This window comes from Sprattus sprattus (genome assembly GCF_963457725.1).
Source record: "Sprattus sprattus genome assembly, chromosome: 1".
Classification (NCBI taxonomy): Eukaryota; Metazoa; Chordata; class Actinopteri; order Clupeiformes; family Clupeidae; genus Sprattus; species Sprattus sprattus.
Genome location: NC_137920.1, coordinates 7,734,675 through 7,742,853, shown reverse-complemented (window position 1 = coordinate 7,742,853; position 8,179 = coordinate 7,734,675).

Below are 8,179 nucleotides of genomic sequence, written 5' to 3'. Positions count from 1 at the left end.
TCACACTTGTGCCCCTGGAGCCCCAACTTGAGGGCTTAGGGCGTTCACACGGAAAAAAACTAAATAATTCAGTGCACTGAAATTACCCGGAATGCGCCCCTGAAACGTCAAAATATCCAGTGTGGAACTCATCTACACTGCTCGCCCTATACGGGCGCCATCTTGGCTACGTAGCGGAAGAGGAGGAGCCCGTTCGGCAGCATTTGAATTTATTTTCTAAAACAATGGCGGACGAAATGGCTATGGTGGAAGTAGCAGTAGCAGACGAGGCTACAGAACGTAAATGTAAGTATCAGCGGTAATTAAACACTGTACTGATACTAAATGTACTACTAACATGCCATACTCAGATTAAAGCCAGCGACATGAGTTTTTGGTTGAGTTACGATGGATACCGACAGTTAGCATACTTAGCTAGGTAGCATTAGATGCCATTGAATTTGTATGGCAGTTATACTATGCTATAAGCCAATGGAACAAACGCCTTTGGCCCTCTCTGTCAGACCGAAGAAGGTGCATTATTCTCGGACACGTTTCGCTTGACGAGAGGGGGCAAGTGAAGGGCTCCAGGCGCTCGCTCCAAAGGGCAGTCCAGATAGCTGTCAGTTATCGAAGGGTGTCAAACAACTGATGTTCTGTTTAACAATCGAAATGCTAAGTTTAATAATGGTTTAACAATCGATTTGCTCAGTTTTTATAATGGGTTTAAATGACAACCTGCTACATTGGCTTGGCAGATAGATAAGTGTTTCCCCAAGTCTGAAGCTTGAAGTTATTTTCATATCTTTACTTAGGAAGCACTGTAAAACTTAGCAGACATAAAGAATACCGTAAATCCTCCAATTGTGGCCGGGATTCAATTAGCGGCCGGGCTTCAGATAGTAGCCGGGGTCGTGGTCCATACGAACAAATAAAGGCCGGGCCCCGAATACAAGCCGGGGGTAAAATAAAGTAGCCTATTACTGTAGCCTACCAGCATCAGTCCTTCGGCTCAATGTAGGCATCACAATTTAATTGAATGCATTTCACAAATAGATGTTCTCCTCATGTTTAATATTGTAATATGTAATATTGTTGGCTTATTTCATGGCCTGTTTGCAATAAAAAAAGAAATTTCCCCACGTAGGACTACTAGGCGAATGTTTAGCCTAAATGCACGTATCGTATAGCCTACTGTTGTTTATCTGTAACGTTTGAGTTGGCTAGGTTACTTTTTCCAGAAGAGATCATAAAACAGTTGTAGACTTACGTAACTTTGATATTAAATTCAAAGAGATGGTGTATGCTGATTGATTGCTGAAGAACATTCGGGAGAAAAAGCAGCAAAGAAGTTTGACATTGACCCGAGACGAATGCGATAGGCTAAGACTAGCAGGTGGAGGTAGAAAGAAAGTTAGGCTGGATATCAAACCAGGTCGTTGAATACATTTTTTCAGTCCGCGATAAGCATAATAGAGTGTCTAGAAAAATGATTAAAATCAAGGCTTTGGGAATCTTTTTCTCCGTGACTGACAGTGGAGACCATAACTCCGATGTTTATTTTTTACGTTGACACACCGCACCTAAAGCGCTACGCGATGTGCAGGAAGTGTTGAACGCATATGCAATGAATTAGATTAGCCTACTGAAATTATGCCCATTATTTAAATAATACAATTCTATAACAGAAGATAAGTAAGAAATAAAGGCCTGCCCCTAATACAAGCCTGCCCCAAATAAAGGCCGGAGCGCTGTGCAGCCTAAGTAAATAAAAGCCCCGGCCACAATTGGAGGATTTACGGTACATCTTTATCTTATCTTGTAATATTCGTTTCTATAAACAATCACTTAGCATTGCATGTTTAATTGTGATAGAAGCTTCGTTAGCGTAATGCTAACTTATATGTTAAATTCCATAGAGACCGCGTCCGCGATTAGCATCATTACAAGTGGTTTGCACAAGAAGTAATGTTTCTAAGTAATCACTGATCAACTGTTTAAGAAAATGCTTATTTCCGAACTCATAGATTGTTTTCCAATAACAGGGGAATTCTGGTGTTTTTTGACCCATAGCCCTATTGTTTAAGGTCACTGTGGGCTGCCAGGAAAAATAACAAGAAGTTTGTGGAGAAATCGAAAAACAGGGCTATTGATTGAAAAACATCAGAACCCCATTCAAACAATTAAATTTAAGTGTAACATTGTATGGCTATTCTTTGTCTGTTCTCTGGTGAGGTGTCTGCAGGCAGCAGTGTGAGCGCTTGATGTGGTTCTGGATGTCCCTTCACCTGTATTCAAGCATATTGTATAGCCAGACAAGCGATGTTTAATATAATAAGTGAAATGATCATGAATGTGGTTGAACTTCTTTAATAAAACAAGCTATTTTATTTAATACATGCTTACATGTTTCTATTGTACTGTAAAGTATGGATGTGGCTTGAATAAGTACTATAAACATACATATACATATACATATACATATACATACATATACATACATATAAACAATTAATATATCAATTTAAGTGTAACATTGTATGGCTATTCTTTGTGTGTTCTCTGCCCCAGAGACGGTTTCTGGTGGTACTGGTGCTGGATGGTCCGCTGCTGCCCTCCCGACATCATCATCTGGCTCCAGCAGGTCACCGTTGGTCAAGCAGATGTTGTGGAGCACAGTGCAGCACACAATGACCTCTGGCACAAACTTCACATCCACCTCCAGAGCCTTTAGGAAAATGGACCGGCATCGCGTCTTGAGAATCCTGACAGGCAGCTGTTGTAGCGAGCTTTGCGGTGGTTGCGGACAGGCTGCCTGAAGGGGGTTATGAGATGGGTTTGGACAGGCAGGGGTAGCCATCATCCCCAAGGATACAGTAGCCTGTTGGAGGGTAAACGTGCATGGAGTGGATGGGGCTGTTCCCCAGGACCCTGGCATCGTGCACTGACCCCCTGTACCCCACGAACACAGCCAGAAATATACATGTGTCGTCACAGCTGGCCTGCAGCTGGATGGAGTGGAACAGCTTCCTGTTAAAATAATAGGCTGCATCCTCTGCTGGGGGGCTTCACCCTGACGGTAGCCCCAACCAACACTCTGTTGAAGGCTGCTGATCCAGCGAGATGGACGAAACGGGCACCCAGGCATGGGAGTTCCTCTGCAGTTGGATGCTGGACCACTGTGAAGAGGAGTGCATGGATCTTCACACTCACCCTGTGCACTACCTGGTGAACGGAGGGCCATAGGAGGTGCCGCTGGCAAACCATCTGTGGTCCCACTCAGTGCCCAGCACAGCACATGAGTGCATTGAAGGACTCCCTGGAGAGCCTGAAGTCGACCCTCAGGTCACTGTGGCCGTCAAAGTACAATACCAGCAGTGGCATCGAGAGATTAACTTGGCAGTGCCGCTTGGGGCAGGGTGACTGCTGTAGAGTATGTGGGGAGGGGGAGGGAAGATTACATTAATATATTAATATGTAAGTATTTTAATCAATAAAATCTTTTGCCATTGAGGTTTTGTAGTTTTTATTATTGCATTTTCTGATGTAGGCTATATTACAATTCATGCATGTTTGTAACAACAATTCATATGCCTTTGTGTTCCATTGCTAATTGATTCCTGTATCAGGGTAAACTTAACTACAACAGAGATGTGTATAAAAGTACAGTCAGTCCAGGTAGGCCTATTACTTTGCAAATTCAAGCAGATTGTGCCTAAGATTTCAGTGGATAATTCTTAAAACTAATTGAAATCTAGGGACATGTACAGATTTGTCATGTTTTATTTCCATATGGTGTGTATGTGAATTACAAAGAAGTAGGCTTCTGACAGATAATTGAGAATGTCATTGCAACTACCACATAAGGTTAGGTTGTGAAGGTAAGGATTTCAGGGGTCAAGTGAAATGTTTTTATAAAGCACATTTAAAAACAACTCACACTGACCAAAGAGCTGTACAATTAAATCACAAAAACACATCAAAACAAATTAAAAAACAGAAGTGTGTCATAATTTCCACATGGGGTGGAGAAAGGGGTAAACTAGGGACAGTAAATGGACAAGAAGCACGTTTATTCTCAGACATGTCGGCAGGTTTAGATTTGTATTTTATTATTATTTTTTCTGTTAAGTTTCGCGGGTGGCGCAAGCAGATTTCCGTCCGTCACTTCCGCATTTAATTCGCGGGTGTCGCGAGCAGATTTACGTCCGTCACTTCCGCCAAGTGGTAAACGTAAGTGTTCCATTTGAGTCAGCCCTAATCACCGACAAAGTGCACTAGGTATGAAAGTGCACTGTACGAAAGTGCACTGTACGAAAGTGCACTTTATGAAAGTGTACTTCGTAAAGGGCGATCTATGAGACACACCTTTGGTCTGCATCATTTTTGAAGGAATTGCAGTGTCCCCTTACCCTTCATGTGTCCAGCACCTGGTGAGTGTCCCCTTACCCTTCCTGTGTCCAGCACCTGGTGAGTGTCCCCTTACCCTTCCTGTGTCCACCACCTGGTGAGTGTCCCCTTACCCTTCCTGTGTCCAGCACCTGGTGAGTGTCCCCTTACCCTTCCTGTGTCCAGCACCTGGTGAGTGTCCCCTTACCCTTCCTGTGTCCAGCACCTGGTGGGTGTCCCCTTACCCTTTTACTTAGAGCCTTGCATCTGTATCGGCATCAAATGAATGATATATACAAAATACATTTCTTTGATTGGTTGTGAAAGGTCAGGCTTGGTCAGTGGCCTTCTCTGATTGGTCGTGAAAGGTCAGGCTGGATCAGTGGCCAGGGTACTGTTCGGCGTAGCTCACTTAGTGGTTTAGCAAGCTAAATTCCATGGCTAAAACAGAAAACGCCCCTTTTTTTGGTTTGGCGAAGCAACTCTTGATAAATTACCATAGTGACCTATCACTAAGCACTAACCTGCTCCAGGGCAGGCTAACCTAAGTTTAGCTGGCTAAGCTTGCCACACCCCCGGCAAGAGGAGGGATCCCATTGACCAACGAGTCATATAAGATAGTTTGATTAGCGTAGGGTGAGAGTTATTTGCGATCGCCAAGATCCATTTTTCCATCATAATGAGTTATTGTATGAACGCTACCGATTCAGCCGACAAGGATTCATTATTTTAAAAGACCTTCTCAATTAATTTATTGCAAACACCACAGTTGAACATTGAATGTCTTCACTGGTCTGCGAGTGGTAGCCTTCACTTTTGTAATGTCGGCGATGTGGAGAACAAAGCACTCATAATTATATGACCATGGTATTAGTAGGGAAGACTGAGTACAGTTGAGACATGGGTACAGTTGATTCACCCAAAATAACTTGTATGCGCAGCAATCCTGAGACGTGATTTTTAGTTTGCACATGAATACTAACGTCTTCTTCGATCCCAGGAAAATTGAGCATACAACCCATCTCCCTTACGGAGATATTGGCGAAGTTGTTTTACCTACTTTAACTTACGTCATTGCAAACATCTAGTTTTGCAAACGTGTCTTGATTTTGTGCAGTAGTGAATAAAGTCTCAGTCTACTACACCATACATAGCAAATCAATTTAGTAAAAAATGATTAAGATGGATCCATGATAAGAAGAGAGAAATACACAATTTCTTTTCATTGCTTCAATTTATTGAATTTCTTATTAATACATTTACATTAAGTCATAGTCATTTTATTCAAAGCTATATACAAGGATATGTAAAACTATAATTGATTCGGAAGTGATGGGATTCAAACTGGCACTCTATTGAGTTCAAACCATGAGCCCTATCCACTGCACCAAAGTCACATAATCCTTTATCAAAAGATATCACCCAGTACACAGCCAATAGACACTTTCTTGTATTGCTCTTGCAGCGGCGGCAGTGTTGAATTTTGCCTTGATTATGGTCTTGAATTCTCCATAACGCATTCATGGTCATCTCCTGCCTTAGCGGAGACCAAAATTAGTCTTTTTCTTTGAGTTTAGACTATTGTACCGTTAAAAAAATCATGGTTTTGGTGATCGACTTTTCCTGGCTTTTGAAGAAGGACGTGCACGCGCAATTTAGCTAATGAGTTTAGCCTGGGGGACATTAGCCTCACGGTTAAGTAGTTTATCACCCGTCGGCAGATCGGTATAGCCTGTTCTCATTTAGCCTGCTAAATTTTCTCACTTAGCAAGCTATATTGATTAACTGTGCTTCCGTTCTACACCTAACAGGGCCAGGAAGAAGACAAATGGACATGGCCTGTGATATTGGTTTTGTTAATCTTGTGTGAGGGTTAAGACAAACACGCACAAACACACACACACACACACAGGCACACACACACACACACACACACACACACACAGACAGACACAGACACAGACACAGACACACAGACACAGACACAGACACAGACACACACACATTGTATTGATGTGGAGTGACTCCTGCAGGCAATCTGCAGGTATTAAATATGACACGTCAGCAAAGGGTGGTTAGACTGTCAGATGCCTCTTGCTGTGCATGCTGGGAGTCGGAGGCATGCCAGGAGGCTTTTCCTCCCTCTCTTCCTCCCTTTGTCTCTCTACCTCCGTCTTTCTACCTCTCCCTCCCTCCCTCCCTCCCTCCCTCTCTGCCTCTTTCCCTCCCTCACATTTCCTCTCACTTCCTCTCTCACTTCCTGCCTCTCTGTCTCCCTCCCTATTCCTGCCTCTCTCCTCAGCCTCTTTCGCTCCCTCTCTCTCCTTCACTGGCTCATTCTCTCTCGCCCTCCCTCTCTCTCCCTCTGCTCCCTCGCTGAATTTGAGAGAAATTGTATGGTTCTACACATCGCATAATAACCATTCATGGCTTAAATTAAAGAGGACACTTGGGCCATCAAATGCATTCAGTTAAAGTGTTTTATTATGTCATTTAAGTTTACATTTCAGAGCGGAAAAACAATTGTCAGATAAAAACATAAAACGCCTAGTGTTTTTTTATGTTGCAGTGTAGAACTGGGTTTTGAATGCCATAGGGAAATAACAATAACATTTCCTGATGCACCAACATCTTGGCAGTGTGTGTTAAAATTGGAAGCAGATTGCCAAAAGTTTACAAGTGTTACACATCAGTTTCCATATGGTATCTTTAGACGTCTCCAAATGCTTTTCCACGCTAGGCACATTTATGAGACTTCTCTCCAGTGTGTATTACCATATGGGCTTTAAGACTTGAGGACCATTTAAATGCTTTTCCACACTGGGCACATTGATGAGGCTTCTCTCCAGTGTGTATTCGCATGTGGATTTTAAGGACTGAAATGTGTGAAAATGCTTTTCCACACTCGGCACATTTATGAGACTTTTCTCCAGCGTGAATTAGTATATGCCTTTTAAGACTTGAGGAATATGTAAATGCTTTTCCACACTGGGCACATTTATAAGGCTTCTCTCCAGTGTGTATTCGCATGTGGATTTTAAGGACTGAAATGTGTGAAAATGCTTGTCCACACTCGGCACATTTATGAGGCTTGTCTTCAGCGTGAATTAGTATATGCCTTTGAAGACTCTTGGAACATGTAAATGCTTTTCCACACTGGGCACATTTATGAGGCTTCTCTCCAGTGTGTATTCGCATGTGGATTTTAAGGACTGAAATGTGTGAAAATGCTTTTCCACACTCGGCACATTTATGAGACTTCTCTCCAGTGTGTATAAGTATATGCCTTTGAAGACTTGAGGAGGTGGAAAATGCTTTTCCACAACTGGTACATTTATGAGGCTTCTCTCCAGTGTGTATTAACATATGGGTTTGAAGATTTGCGACTTGTGAAAATGCTTTTCCACACTGCACACATTTATGAGGCTTCTCTCCAGTGTGTATTCGCATGTGGATTTTAAGGACTGAAATTTGTGAAAATGCTTTTCCACACTCTGCACATTTATGAGACTTGTCTTCAGCGTGAATAAGTATATGCCTTTGAAGATTTGACGACCATGTAAATGCTTTTCCACACTGGGCACATTTATGAGGCTTCTCTCCAGTGTGTATTCGCATGTGGATTCTAAGGACTGAAATGTCTGAACATGCTTTCCCACACTTGGCACATACATGAAGCTTCTTTCCAGTGTGTATTAGTATATGCCTTTGAAGACTTGAGGAACGTGTAAATGCTTTCCCACATTGGGCACATCTATGAAGCTCCTCACCAATGTTCTGCCTTTGATTAGCACTAAGAGTGTGTGGTTGC